This window comes from Bidens hawaiensis, unplaced genomic scaffold (assembly GCF_021521415.1).
Source record: "Bidens hawaiensis isolate Kalapana, Puna unplaced genomic scaffold, B.hawaiensis_p1.1 tig00040600_1, whole genome shotgun sequence".
Lineage (NCBI taxonomy): Eukaryota > Viridiplantae > Streptophyta > Magnoliopsida > Asterales > Asteraceae > Bidens > Bidens hawaiensis.
The window spans coordinates 23,476-39,746 of record NW_027497166.1 but is presented as its reverse complement, the minus strand read 5'-3'; the positions used below and the strand labels follow the sequence as shown (position 1 = coordinate 39,746).

The 16,271-nt window shown below is 40.0% G+C and overlaps 1 pseudogene across 1 annotated transcript; it reads right to left on the bottom strand.

Moving 5' to 3' along the window:
• Positions 1-1,307: 1,307 nt before the first annotated feature.
• On the bottom strand, positions 1,308-9,243 carry LOC143592199 (DNA polymerase lambda-like; annotated as a pseudogene). The gene is made up of 15 exons (XR_013145874.1): positions 9,045-9,243; positions 6,339-6,400; positions 6,122-6,244; positions 5,829-6,043; positions 5,662-5,749; positions 5,444-5,574; positions 5,287-5,349; positions 5,015-5,194; positions 4,677-4,730; positions 3,046-3,134; positions 2,659-2,749; positions 2,456-2,536; positions 1,739-1,806; positions 1,515-1,599; positions 1,308-1,446 (listed from the first exon to the last, which is right to left on the bottom strand). The product of XR_013145874.1 is annotated as a DNA polymerase lambda-like (transcript).
• Positions 9,244-16,271: the final 7,028 nt, after the last annotated feature.

Below are 16,271 nucleotides of genomic sequence, written 5' to 3'. Positions count from 1 at the left end.
AAACAAAAAATTGGTATATCTAGTGAATTGTTCGCACGTGTACTGTTTAAATCCAGGTGGCATGCAGCCATTCACTAAGACCAGTGGTTGAGGTTTTGAAGCTTGAAACAAAATATTTGACTTCCTAGTATCATCCTTTGGAACAGACTGAACTAGAAAATTCAATCCACCATTAGCCATCATATAAGGTACAGCAGAGTCGATTGGTGCAACTCGTGCGGTAAATTGATCCCTCTGTAAAAGATACCCGTTGGCATAACAAATGCGTCTAATATGAAGATACCAAATTTTAATCGTGTGACCCATCAACTTGGTCCTCATTCCCATATCACCGAAAATGATCACACGTTGTAACAAGTGGTAAAGAGATTATTTGAATTGGTAAGCCGGACCTTGTGGCCTGGTTAAGTGTACACCGAGTTGGGCCATAACTCGTTCAAGAATCTAGAATGAATGAAACTGGGATCACGCCAACCAACAGCAACAGTTCGGCTGGCAGGTGCTCCAAAGAGACTGTTCCAACAGGAGACTGTTGTTTCTCCTGTCCCATAATGTAATCTTTGAAATTACGAAGATGGAAAGAAGATTACATAATGTGATAATGCATGCATACATTCCCCCGCTTGAAATCGTTTAGGCGAGTCTCATTGCAGAACACAAACTTGAGTGCTCATAGTGTATCAAGGATTTGAAACACAACAGAACCCTGAAATGAAACCAAAATAGCTAGGCTTGTGTAGTCAAAGTATATATGCTCCTGCTTTCCTTCCGAACATACTTATTCAAATTAGGCGCCAAAGCAGCATCCCCATGTGGTAATCCATCCTTGTTCTAACTGGTTTTGATGTGAATGATTCTTTCACAACTAAACAAACATTACAAATAGGCATAGAAGATGATGAGTTTATGTTGATTGCTAAAATAAAAATAAAAATAAAAACTGAAATTAACCAAGGACAAGTACTAAAGGGGATAGAAAACTTATGAGAATACCGGAAGAAGAGAAAGAAAACACTGATCATATTCGCAATGCCCTATTTGCTCTATTCCACTTGGTTATATCAGGTGGCGTTGCCTCGTGGGTTCACAACAGAGTGAGTATGCATATGATGTTTAGTAAAGATAGTTATGGTAATTAAAACAAAACGATAACAAAAATTCAAGTTTCATCCAAATCAATCCCATAAAACCAAAAGATACTGTAAAACTATAGCAAAATTCTTTCAAAAACACAAGAGAACACCACACAATGAATTACAGTTTCAGGCAAACTGCAAACTTACTTAACTTCTAAAATAAACGTTATATACAAACACAAACATTCCCCTTCCTATCTACATAAGATGCCTGTCAAATATTGCGTTCATGCGGTTCAAGCCACGGAAATCCAAGAAAGTCAAACACTTCCTTCTCTGAGTCAAACTTCAAACTTGTGCTGCCACTGACCTGCACAGATTGTAAAATCAGCCAGCCATTAGTAATAAACCCACTCTTCAATTGCTAACTATTATTACCCTTTTTCCACCAGATCCATGAGTTGCAGGAAAGAGCCCGTTATCGTCCAGTCGGAACCCTTTGGATTCTGCAAGTATTCTCAGTCTGCAATAAAGGCTTCAATTTAGAATCATTTACAGGCTAAAAAACAAAGGGGCTATTATTATAAGCTACAAATTTTTCAAGGCCTTCATTATAAGCTACACTTATTAAAATGCAAAAAATGTATATAAAACCGACATACCTTCTGTTCACCACATCGTTCCCTGTCCAATGTATTAGCCCAAACGGGTATATATCCTTTGGGTACACCTAAAAATGACAACCGAGTCACGTACATCATCATCATCATCATCATCGTACTCAGTATATCCCACCAATAGCAATGCTATGGTAGGGTCTGAGGAGGGTAAGATGTAGACAGCCTTACCTCTATCCCATAGGGATAGAGAGGCTGCTTCCGGTGAGACCCCCGGCTCGATAGTAGTTTTGCATCAAGTCTTGGACATAAGGCACATAGCACTCAATCATCGGGACACCGGCTGATCGGTGCATGTGCCCTTGTCTTTCGGCTATCAACGCCACCACATGATGCCTGATTAACCTTCCGCCACTTTTAACGTTATTTTCACGAGATTAGTAAAATAACGTCAAAATTAGTGCAATTTTACTTTTGCCCACCTGAGGGTTCACACATATATACATTATATGCGCGCACCGCAAGCAGGGCGTGACCGAGTCACGTACATATAAAACAATATTTCAAATTGTTTTGAAATACATACAAATCTCATAAAAGCGTGTGTAACACAACACATGGCCAACACGGAACCAACATTGTGAGAGTCTTTTATAAGTAACTAGTTAAGGCTATTAACTGATAGATGCATCAAATTAATATTATGAACCATTAATTATTCATTTTTTAATAGTCGAAAGTATGAGCGTTATACACTTATACCTTCAGATCAATGCGATGGCGGAGCTCACGACCAGGATATGTGCAAAGACCAAAGTATGTATCAACCCCAGAATCGGTACCCTGCACAGCTGATAGAACTTAGAAAATAAAATCATCTTCCACCATACTATAAATCATAGATAAAAACAAACAATAAACAAAGATAAATTCACATACATACATATTATACATTTCATATTTACCTGCTCGCTGTGAATACTGAAAACCAAATCCTCTCTCAAAAAGTTCATATCTTTCAAATGATTTACATACTTGGACAGAAAAGCTATATGGCTGTAAAACAGATCCATTCAGTTCTGAAGATCATTAACAGTAAAATTAATTAAAAAGAACAAAAATATATATTAATATTTTTTAGCTTGGCTCAAACAAACCTGAAGACCGCATCATTTTAAAAGTAAACCAACTGAAAATAATATTGTTTATAATAATTTAACATCCAATATACACATTAATTTTGGTATTTCTATCAGTTTAACTTAAAGCTCTCAATTTAAAACCGAACAGGAAATGGTTTCTCAATGCAATTTTTATAAAAGCTAAAAAACATATTGCTCTAGATGCATGACCTTTTTCCATCAGGATGTGTAATTATAATGTCCATATCCCCACAAGTAGCCTTTCCGCGTCTAAATGAGCCTCCACACACAACACTCACCTGCAGTAAAAATTGATGACAACATTAATAAGAAATAAAATCAGAAATATGATGTGAAAGAACCTACACCATCACCAATTGAGCTTAATGAACAAGAATAACCTTAACACTAATTACTTGGTTATACCATGAATCGAATAAATGATAATGATTGAACTCGTTACATGGCCTAACAATGTTTTCAGATAAAGTAAGAACTTAATATAATCTTAAGTGATTATTGGTTGGTTTGTCTTCTATTAAAGGATATTTGTGATTCCTTTGTTAACTTATTTTTGCTTACATATATGAAGTTAAAGATATTTTGGTCTGGCCACCCGGGTTTTGCACACCCAATTAACATGTCATAAGAACAAGATAAATAAAAAAATTAACTTTTGGCTTTCAGATAAAGTCAAATCATGCCACAAAAACTTTGTAATGATAAAAATCACAAAAATCTTGCATTTTCACCCTAAATCAGCGTCCTTATCTCCAAATATTATGCGAAAGGAATAGTAAAACCTATACTTGGAGTTCCACTATTCACCCCCTATAACTATTTATTATATTTTTGTGAGCGGAGAAAGAGAAAGGGTAATAAAAGTAGAATAAATAATTATCATTTAACTGAATCGGGGTATATATGGGGGATGAGATGCGGTAGGTTATTAAAAGATGTTTAAATTTTAGGAATAAATGTGTTTTTTAGTTAAATTATAGGGATGGGGATGGAGAAGCTACTGCGAATGCTCTAATACAGGAGGTAAAATAGGTATAAGTTTAGCATGAAATTCGCCAAAATGAGAATTAGCAACTAATACAGGATGACCCCACTGGAAGTGTCTGAACATTTCAAATGTTTTATGTATATATTTTTATTTTGAATGTATCTAAAGACCCTTTTTCCCATAGCAACATATATATAAAACTATTCTTAAGAGGCGAGGCTTAAGAGCTACAGTCTAGCTTATCATGAGATTCTAAAACAGACTTGAAGTTACTGTACTGCATTCAGGTGACAAGTTGAACATGATAAGAGAAGTAAGTTTTTCCTTGAGGAGCATTACAAGAGTTGAAGTGTCATACATATTTATGTTTATAATTTGAAACTGTCCTTTAAAAATTACATATCTACTATCAATGCTGCCTACCAGATAATGATAAAAATAATTTACTTTCAGAGTTAAAGTAGACTAGATCCAAAAGAAGAACATCAAAAATTTCATGGGGTTATGGATATATATGATTTATTGGCGTAGGATTACTCATCCAAAAAATGGAACCTTACAGACCTTAATACAAGTTAAAACAACAATCAGACTAATGGCAAAGTGTCTAATGTCAATCACTTTATTTCTTTATGAACTTTAACACACTATTTCCAATCAAGGTTTATTCATTTTAAGTTGTTCTCTCTTGGCTATCTCAGTAAGCCAAGATATTTCTTATATTAGCATATTAACTTTAAAAATAATCAGTAACATCTGGTGACAAATTAAAGCCATAAGACAGGTTTTAAGCATGATGATCGTAGATTTAATGTAAAGAAAGAATACTTACTCCAGGTAAAACATCTTCTGCAGCTCTCTGTAGCAAGTGCTCCATCTCTTGCACCTATTATACAATATCAAATAAAGTTCATATTATTAACTACTTTTCATCCGTTTAAACAAGAAATCATCTTAAAAACGAAAGGTCAAAAGTCACTAAAAAATGCAGTTTTAATTCATAAAACCTCCTAAATCATCTTTAACTAAATATCATATCACTATTAAAATTATATGCTGCACACATTTATTAGTTTCAAAATTCAACAAATTTGATGATAATATTTCATTTTGCCACATCTACGTTCTTTGAATATGCTGGAAAAAAAATAAAAACCTTAGAATCCAGACCTCCTGACGTGGTATCCTTGTTCTGATGTCTTCAAAATATTTCAATCCTAACCGTTGCGAATTTGTGAGTGTGACATCATCTTTCAAATCATCCAGACTCCTGTGTCCTTTTTCATACAGTTTCAATGCCGTAGCGGGACCCACCCCCCATACTTCCCCAAACAAGCTAATTGTTCGTACCTGAAACACATACAACAAGTCAGTTACTTTAGTTTCAGATTCTAAATTTAATGATTCATGATTGCAACATTATACAAATTTTGATAACACACCTTTTCATCACTCTCAAAGTGTTCCAACTTGGACAATTTCCCAGTCGTCACAATCTCATGTATCTATAGGAGTAAACCTAATTTCACGTTAACTATGCACACTGAAGATAAAATGTCCAAAAGAAAATGCAATGTTTTATGAACAATGTCTACTCACATGATCCTGCATTGACTTTCCAATAGCAGGTAAGTCTCTGACTTGGTCAACACTTTGAATTTTAAACGGTAATCTTTCAATAACAGGAATTGCCTTGTAATAGCTGAAGGACCGGCGATCATCACCCAAAGCTGACAAATTTAGTAAAATACGAAAGTGAATCTAAAACAACTCATTATGAATGGGCACACTGGTATGGTTAATAATAAGTTTATTACCTCTGTATATATTAATAAGCTTGCCAAATATTTCAGTAATATTTCTATTTAAATCAGGAGGATGATAAGGCAATGAGCTATCTTGTGTCTGAGTAAAAAGTTAAAAGAAATCAGACAAACCATTCAGATATAAATCAGGAACAGGAACAAGTAGCAAGAGGTCTTACAGAAGTATGTTGAGCATCAGGGTTGACTTGACTGATGCTTGAAGGGCTTTCGGGTGATGAGTTGTGCTTAGAACTGTCTGACTGGCTTTCAGCTTTTTATAAGGCTCAACATCAGGTGTGATTTGGGGTGAAACCAAGTGTATCCTGTAAGGGTCCTGGTTAACTTTCTGGCCTAGCCTCAAAGAGTCATCTAGCCATTGATAAAGGAGAATGGCCTGCGGTTATTGGCATGTTTCTTTACAATCACTAAAAACACATAATGGAACACAAAAAAGATTACATCAGTTACCTACCCCTTTGAAATATTTTGGGAGGAAGGGAGTCGGAATCGGTTGCGAGTCACATTCGGAGACAGGCAAATTGCTTTCTTCTTCTACTACAGTTGCTCCCATCTGCAGTAGCTTTTGCTTCCATATCTTGTTATTAGTTATTCACCACAAAGTCAAATGGCAATTAATAATAATAATAATAATAATAATAATAAACCGCAAGAGGGAGAGACCACACCACCTGCAGACGGCGTTTCTGGACGCCCTTATCGACGACCATTCCAGAGAATATTCCCCTAGGATCTGACGGAGGAGAACGCCATTACAACAACAGTCACTGTGACTAGGGTTACTTCATTGGAGACAAATTAATGTTACTGTTTTGTTTGATTTATTGATTTTTTTAAAAATTCTTTTTGAAAAGCTAAGATTCAGGGATTTGAAAAACTGTATTTTAACTTTTTCAAAACTGTTAAAGTAAAAAAGTTTTTTGTGATTTTCAAACACATTTTAATTTATTGGTTTTTTAAAACACTAATAAGCCAATAAGCATTTTTCAAACTCAATTCCAAACCTACTCTTAAATATTTTAAATTACACTAAAATCTACCTTTTTTTTCTATCTCGTCTTCAACCAAATAATATTATGTTTTCTTTCTTCTTTGTTCACATCCGCTTTCAAAAATTATTAAAATATTATAACGAATAAATAGTGTTTCTCCACAATTAACCACTGAGAGTAGTGTTTAACCAGACTCTAAAAAAATGGAAACTCACATAAATAGGTTTTATTCGTTATCATACAATTAACTGATATCTGTCTACCTACCTACACAAGAGCAGCAAAAAAACAAAAGTTAAAAATAAAACTGTTGTAATATGACAAACAATATCTAAAATTATCAACATATAAGAAAACCTTGACAAACATTTATATTATATTTTATATGTCTCCTTATATAAAAATTTTTATTTAAAGAACCGTGGATAATAAAATGATCGGAATAACTCATTTTAGCAAAATTAATTATGATTAACTTATTCAAGAATCAACGTTAATTGTGGTAAAAAGAAATTTATTCTTATTAAATACTTAATTTATCTTCACGAAAGATTTAACCAAATTGTTAAACTTAAAAGAATATAAAGACATCATCAATGGCATTTTGGTCATTTCATGTTAGGTGCATATGGACCCAATTTCTCAACTATTAAGGCAAACTAAAGGAAAATTTTAGAAGACGTAAGGACTCTGTGATATTCTAACATGTTTAAATCCATCTCAAAATCTATTTGATGGTTATACTACTGCTGACCATACCTTGGGTTTAAAGTTTTAAACACATCACGCACCTAACCTATGAATGGAAAAGGCATGTACAAACATAACATTTGTATCTATTATTAAAAAACAATAACATTGTGTTACACAGTAAAGTTTTGGAGAGAAAAGAAAACAAAATGAAAAGAATCAAGATGGAAAGAGTGTTTTAGAGTTTTTTAAAGGAATGGAAAGGAAAAGGAATTGAGTGTTATTTGTTTTCTCTCTAAATTGGGCGGAATCAAAGGGAAAGGAAAAGAAAAGGGGTCTGATTACTATATTACCCCGCAGAATCAAAGGCAAAGGAAAAGAAAAGGGATCTGATTACTATATTACCCTCAACAAATACGCTCTTACCAAACAACTTACGAATCAAACCCCAATCCTCTTCTTAACTCTGATCCCTTCTTTCCGTAACAACTTACGAATCAAAAACTGTTACCCTAGCTTCACATTTGATTTGTTTCTACATCCAATTGAGTATTATTCATCTTATTTACCAAATGAAGGTGACGTCGTTTCTGGCGATGAACAGTTAAGGATTTGGGCTGATATGGTGTGAAGAAGAAGATGAACAAACATAAGTTGAAGAATCTCAAAAAGCGTCTGAAAAAGAATTTTTTTACCACATTGAAACAGTGGGGACGATTATGTAGTCAAAGAAACGCTTCCTCCTTGATCATGCATTGCCAACGCTCTAACATCCCGTACTCGTTTGTTATTGAAGATCACACCATTCCTGTATTTCCAAAGGATCCAAAATGTTACCAAGAAAACAACCTGTATCAAGTACCTGTCTCAATCCCACCACTTTCTATATAAAAAAATTTTAATTTCTAACATTATGGCCATTGACTTGACTGTGCTTGTAAAGCTTTAATCAGATTTCTCTCTTCAAAGCCGCTTCTCTTTTACTGCACAACATAGCTTCCTCCTCGTCCTTTGTTAAAATGCTGCCATCCTACCGCCTCTGACTATTCATATTCAGTCTCTCATCTTCTATTCCTCAGTAATTAGAGTTTAACCAGATTGTTCCACACGTATACACACTTCATCATCTCTCCAGGAAACACTTTAACCAGATTGTTCTTCTCTTTTAAAGTTTGTGAATTTGCGCCCACCAACTGTTCGACGAAATGCCTCAAAAACATAATCTGGTCAAGAACATAGTTCGGTTTCAACCATTTCGCATGTGATTCTTTGGGGTGTTTTTCCCCAATTGGGTTCCTTGACTTTCTTGGTCATAGAACCCCAAAGTTGTTTTTTTTTCTATGGTTCGTTAACTTTCTTGGTCATTTAATCGGAGTTTGATTTTTGGGGTTTTGAGGTCCGGGTGGGATTAGTGGTTTTCGGGGTGTTTTGTTAGGAGGAGGTGGTATGACCGGGGCTATTGATGAGGGTGCTTGGTCGTGTCCATTTAGAGGTTTTCACTGTTGCCCGGATGGATCACCGGGGTCCAAGGGGTACGATTGGTCACGCATATTAAGCGACTCCATTTGTCATCGGATGACAAGAAAGAGACCTTGCGGGAGGCTATTTCCACGGATTTGGACTTGTTTGTTTCTGTGGTGAGGCTCTAAAGGTCTCGCGCCAATGGGTGTGTGGGGTGTGTATTGAGTTACATGCTTTCCGTCGGGGGTGCCATCATGATGGCGGGACAGTCTGGTTCAAATGGGACGCGGGAGATGTGGAAGAGTTTATAGTGGGGATTGCTAAGCCGCATCTCAAGAGGGAAGCTGTCACGGCGGGAAGGGTGGGGGTGGATGTAGCCCTCCTTAACCGTGTATTCGCTCTCCCTATCACGACTGTTAAAAGCATTCCTCATAGTTGTCGTATGGCTTTTTCCCAAGCCTTAGGGGCTGCTCTGGGTAAAGTGGCGGCTATGCCAGAGTCTGTTGAGGCGTGGGTGAAACTTTTGTTGTTACCGCGTTGCACCTTACGGGTTTTCAGACCGTCTACTCGGCAGGAGCGCAGGTCTGGTAATAGGAAGTCTCTGCAATGCCATAGTATTCAGCGGGCGCTGGCAGCCTGGGGTGATAGTGACGGTTTCCTTGACCTTATATTATCGTTTTTTGACCAACCCTTAGGGGGTGCTTCAGGGAGTGATACGTTTGTCCCCGAGTCTGGCAGTTCGGGTTGTGCGCTAACCTTAAACAATGTTTATGGAAAGTTGCGGATGGGCATTTCACTGCCGCGGTTAAAGTTTTATGCTCTTCAGGGGTTGCTCCTTTCGGTAAGGATACTTTAGACGCGTTGGTGTCTAAGCATCCCATCCTACCCCTTCCGAGTATGCCTGTTTCCTTGCTTTCCGATCCCCCCTTGTTGTGGATGTTGATTGTGTACTCGGTTGCATTAAATCTTTCCCTAAAGGGACTTCGTGTGGGCGGGACGGATTGAGAGCCAAACACATTTTAGATGCTCTGTGTGGAGAGGGGTCTCCTATTGCGGATAGTTTGCTCAAGGCTATTTCTGTGGTTGTTAATTTATTTTTGGGGGGAAGGTGCCCTAGTATGTTGGCAGAGTTTGTTGCGTCTGCCCCCCCCCCCTCTTACGCCATTGCTTAAACCGGACAATGGGATTAGACCTATTGCTGTAGGGGCCATTTGGAGGAGATTGGTCTCTAAGGTGGCTATGAGGGGTGTCGGGAAGGAGATTGCTAAATACCGCTGTGAGTTTCAATTTGGGGTAGGAGTCCCTAGTGGGGCAGAGGTCGTGCTTCATAGCGCAAACAGGTTTTTAAATCAGTTTCACTCGGATGGGTCATTGGCTATGCTTACCGTTGATTTCTCTAATGCCTTTAACTTAGTCGATAGGACAGCCCTTCTATATGAGGTACGTAGTCGATGTCCTTCTATTTCCTTATGGGTAGATTTTTTATATGGGCAATCGGCTAGGTTATATGTGGGGGATGCTTACATTAGGTCCACCACTGGGGTTTAGCAGGGGGACCCTCTTGGGCCTTTTCTCTTTGCCTTAGTTTTGCATCCACTTGTTCACCGAATTAGAGATCGTTGCAAGCTTCTTTTCCATGCTTGGTACTTGGATGATGGTACTATTATCGGGGACACTAAAGAGGTGGCTAATGCATTAGATATTATCAGGGTCGAGGTCCCTCGGTTGGGTCTTGAATTAAACGTTAAGAAAACAGAATTATTTTGGCCAACGTGCAATGGGGAAAAGGTGAGGGAGGGGTTGTTCCCTTGCGGGATTGGAAGGCCAGTACTTGGTGTGAAACTCCTTGGTGGCGCTGTAAGTCGGGATACGGGGTTTATCAGTAGTTTGGCTGTGAAAAGGGCATCTAGTGCTGTGGAATTGATGAGTTATCTCCCAAGGCTTCGAGACCCTCAATGGAGCTTCTTTTGCTTCGCTCATGTATGGGGGTCGCAAAGCTGTTGTTTGGCTTAAGAACGTGCCAACCTATGTACGTGGAGGAAGCTGTTTCTATTTTTGATAATGGCCTTCGAGGGGCGATTGAGGACATCGTGGTTTGTCGGGGGCCGTTCTTCGGGGATTTCCAATGGAGGTTGGCATCTCTTCTTACCCGTTTTGGGGGGTTGGGTTTATGATCGGCCAGGGATGTATCTACATATGCTTTTGTGGCTTCGAGAGCACAATCATGGAGTTTGCAGGACCACATTCTTCGGGGATGTGGTATTGATGGGTTAGACACTGATTACGGGTGTGCGATGGATCGTTTACGTACTTCACTTCCCGATTTTGATCTTAGCGGGTTCTCTAATAAGGACACCGCCCCCCTAAAGCCCAACATGCTTTGGCGAGTGCCTTATTTAGTGGAATCGTCCAGAGTTTAAAAGCGAAGTTTGATCTATCTCCTCGCCAAAAAGCGGTGTTTGAATACCTTCGAGCTCCTCGGGCTCATGATTTTCTAACAGTCATTCCTATTGAAGGATCAGGCCAACACATGTCGGGGTTGGAGTACCGGGCTATCCTTAAGTATCGGTTAATGATCCCTATGTTTCCGATTGATGAGCCTTGCCCAGTTTGCCGCAAAGTCTGTTTGGATTCCTTTGGAGACCATGCGGTGCATTGCAAAGAATTACCCGGTTTTAAATATAGGCATGATTTGGTTAGGGATGTTCTGTGCGATGTTCTTAAACGGGCAGGGATTTCTGCAAAAAAGGAGGCCCCAGTTAACTTTCTTACAGATCCGCTCGAAGGGAGGTCCACGTTACGACCAGGTGATATTCTTGTGTTTGGGTGGGCAGGGGGGAAACACGCTTGTGTGGACCTTACAAGAGTGTCTCCTCGTGTCAGGCTCAGGGACCGCGAATTTGTTGTGGGTCAGGCTACGTAGAAGGCCGAATCGGGCAAAGTTGCCAAACACGAGAAAGCCTGTTTAGAAAATCAACACGTGTTTCTCCCTTTTTCTTTTGATACATTTGGGTTTCTGGCCCCGGAGGCCGTGAATTTTCTAAACAGTGTTCAGCGTGTCGTTCATGGTACTTTGTCGTCTCCTATGACCCAACGCTTTGTTTTTAGTAGAATTGGTTTTGCTATTCAAAAGGAGGTTGCGGCGCAGCCTGTTGCCCATTTGCCTGCCACTTTATTGTAATCGTTTTGATTTTAATGATAAATTGTTATAAAAAAAAATTCTTATTGAATCTGACGGAAATTTTTAGTTTTATTTATGTAATTTTTGTGTTCATTGCTAGAATTGAATAGGTTCAATAAGTTATTTGATAATAGATATCAAGTTATCAATCAATTGGCCTCTGATCCGTTGATATCTAGAACCCTAACATTGTGAGTTAAAACACTAAACTGTTTTTGTTTTTGGAGTTTTTAAAAGTATCTTGATATGAATTGAAGCATTATCTTCACTTGATGATCCTTCATTCATATTTAGTTCAATGAGAATAGGACTTGTCTTCATGGCAACCGTAGTGTAACCCGAGTGGCCGAGTTTATATCTGCATAAACTATGATGAAAACCTGTAGATGCTGGATCTTGTTGTTTGGCATTCTTTGAAACTTACATACAAGCTGAGAATAATACAGCTAATAGCTCGATTGTTTTGTTTTCTTTGTGATTAGAGATGATAGATTTTAGCTGTGAAATTATTTGAAACATTTGCATGCTAATAATGTAGACAAAACATAAGGCTTTTTATTATTTTGAGTCTTTATTCTTTGTGAATCATGACTTAGTAGATTGCCATTTTTTCAAATAATTCTTCCAATGCCATATGTGATGAACATTAGCATAGGTGCATAACTATTAAATAATGCCCAAGCTTCTAATTTAGTAATATGGACATAGGACTGAATTTTAATGTAATGCTGCAATTATTAGGTCGCAAAGGTGGGCATTTTAAAATATGGAGAGTTGAAGACTAGTTTGAGACTACAAAGGTTGAAGAGCATAACCACAAATAGAGAAACGAGTAATGGAGAATAGATGGTAATGTATTTTTTATTTTAATTTATCTAAAGGTATAATGGTAAAATTATAACTTTCTTTTCTTTCTTCTCAACTAGGGAACACAGAAATTATTAACTTTTCTTTCCTTTCCATTTAACTGGGGAACACGAAATATATCACTTGTTTTCCTTTCCTTTCTTTTTCCTTTTCTTTCTTTTCTCTCTTTGAATGAAACTCGTGTCTTATACATAAGAAGACAATTACAATTCATATAACCCTGTCTGTTTATTCACGGGATGAACATTGAAGAGGTATGTACCCGCCTCAACACCGAGCAAGGCGGGTCAACCCACAAGATAAAGACATTATGAAGGCACAAAGCCAAAACCTATGCGCATGGCGCATACAAAACATGCTCAGGCATCATATGCCCAGGCACACATATGCTCGCGCATCACATATGCGCGCGGCGCATCAGCGCGCGACGCATATCACATGCCCGTGTATATCGCATCTGCCCAGGCACACATATGCTCGCGCATCACATATGCGCGCAGCGCATCAGCGCGCGGCGCATATCACATGCTCGTGCATATCACATCTGCGCATGAAATATCTGCGCGTGAGAATAAAGAGAAGACCCCGCGCATCCTCAGGGTGAGCGCATATCATACGTGCACATAATCAACCTCGTCCTTATCCAAATCAGGATTAGGGCAACCTTGATTGTGCACATCAGACAACCTTCCAGAAGGCATCTTTTTAAGGAGAAAGAATATGCTGATGTTGATAGCTGCCAAATGAAAGGTCGACAACTCAGCATGACACATGTGTTAACACGTGATTACAACCAACGAGAAAGCGACAGGTGTCCCAGAGGACACGTGGCGCAGTGCGATTGGAGGAAGCCAACGAGGTTGAGCCCAACCGGTGGTAACCCTAGCATTATAAATACAGCATCAACTCCACTTTGATGACACATTCATACTCAATCATTGACAGTTACAAGCAGTGATAACACATTCAATCATATTGAATCACATTCACTCACAGTCAGTTACATACAAAACAGACAGTCTCACAATCAGAGGGGATTGAGCAATTAAGCAATACTCTTGAGATTCTCTGACACACATTATTATCTTCTCCACAAATATACTGATTCTCACGCCGGAGGGTTACCCCAAAGAGGACCCCTCTGTCCCTTTCTGAGGGGTAAGTAACGGCGCTGTTCATTTTGTAGGTGGAAGAACACTGATCCAGAAGAACCATCGGTGAAATAATATAATCACACCCGAGGAAAGTAGATCTGCTACCAGTGAGTAGATCCACGTTTCTTCATTGGCGCCATCCACTGTTACAAACGGCAATCAGATCTCATCAGATCTATAAAAAAAAAATCAATCACCATGGTTTCTGGAGTTCGTAACGTTGATCAAGCTCTGGAGGATATTGAACGTGAGGGTGTTAACGACGGACAGCAGGTTCTGAGGGTTCCGCGTGATTCTACGCGTACCACCAGCAACCGTCCCTTCGTCACAACCCCTCACGGCCAGACTGAAACTCCTCCAGACGATCTCACGTTACAAAATATGGCCGGCGCGAAGCTGAAAGGACCAATGGGTCCAGAAGATGAAGCAAATGATCCGAATGAATGGCTCATAAACGAGCAGCGGCGTCTGATTGAAAAGTACAACGAAATGGTCAAGCAGAAGAAGCTAGCCGACCAAACACAAAGGCAAGCTTTTGATAAGCAGACTACAAAGAGGCCGCGCGCGCCGGAAGAAGGACATTCTGTTCACACTGCACACACTGAGTTCAGTGATGAAGAAGTGCATAGCATGAGGAAGACACGGGATACTCGTGCAGGAGGCTCACAGCTCCGCGCGCCTGTGAACATGGCGCCTGGAGCCAGAGCAGATCTGGATCTGCACATGCCGTACAGCCCACCGGTCAGAGGGCAAGTGGACGTAACCACGCCCTACAGACCAGCCATCCTGGTAAAACACTCAAAGTTTACTGCGCGCATCGCGCAGGCTCCCATCCAGCACAAGACAAAGATGCCAAGTGGTCTGGGCAAATATGATGGCACAACAGATCCAGATGACTTTTTGCAAGGTTTCTATAACACGGGAAACCTAGAGAGCTGGACGATGCCAACATGGTGTCATATGTTTGCTCGCTGCCTCACGGGCGCAGCGCGGGTATGGTTCGAGAGCTTGCCGACAGGGCAAATTGATGGGTTCGAGGAACTATTAGAAAAGTTCCAAGCCCACTTCGTACAGCAGCGCAGGCACACGCGCGATCCTGATGACATCATGCACTGCATACGCAGGAATGATGAAACGATTGAAGATTACATCACTCGTTTCAATCAGGAATCCCTGGCAATCGGGGGTATAACTGAGCAGCTCCTGCGCGTGGCCTTTATACAAGGCGCGCGCAGTGATCAACTCCGCCGGGCTCTCGTAAGCAAAGATGGTATGCCCACCACGTGGGCCAAGTTAATGGAGGCATCGCGAGTTTTCGCGAGAAATGAGAAACAGATTGCCCAAGATAGGGCAAGAGAAAGAGCGCATCAGGCAGAATCACCGCGCAGCAAAGAGAAGAGGGCCAAACAGAACTCTGTATGGTCCAGGTTGCAGCCAACAAGTTTTTCTTCCGCGGAAAAACAAGCGCAACCAACCTCACCCCAGCCCCAAAAAGAAGTTCGTAATCGCGGGGAGGGTGACAAGAGGGAGGGCGGCAGAGATCCTAGCAGACCTCTGCCAAGAATATGGACGCCCCTCACTAAAACACCTTCACAGGTGTTAAGTACTGAGAATGTCCAATTCAAGCCCCCCAAGCAACTACACTACAAGGGACCGCAAAACAGTGGCAAATATTGTGAATTTCACAGGTCCCCGGGCCACAACACCGACGCATGCCATCATTTAAAGGATGCGATCGAGAAGGATGTAAAGTCAGGCAGGCTGGCTCACTTGGTAAAAAACCAAAGAATAGAAGATGAGCAACCGGAAGGAGCCTCTGCCAGCAAGAAATACAAAAGAATCTGTGTGGCTGAGGGGGGACGACAAGGGCAGACGTCAAAAAAGAGAAGCGCGCAAATCCACGGAGATTGGCGCGAGCAGCAAGTCATCTTCCCAAGAATCAGGGGAGGCCCTTCAATAAGCAGTCCTCTCGTCATCACCACACACATTGCTCATTACGAAGTGTCAAAGGTCCTGGTGGACACTGGAAGCGAATCTGACATTATGTATGAGCAGTGTTTCAGAAAGTTAGACCCGGCAGACCAAGCGCGGCTCGAAATTGTGAACGCACCAATCTGTGGTGTCTCAAATGAAATCATACATCCCCTAGGCCAGATTCAGTTTGAACTAACTATGGGGGATGATGAGCACAAGCGAGCCGAAGTTGTCAAGTTCTTGGTCTTGCCCACCACGTCATGCCACAATATGATCCTGGGTAGG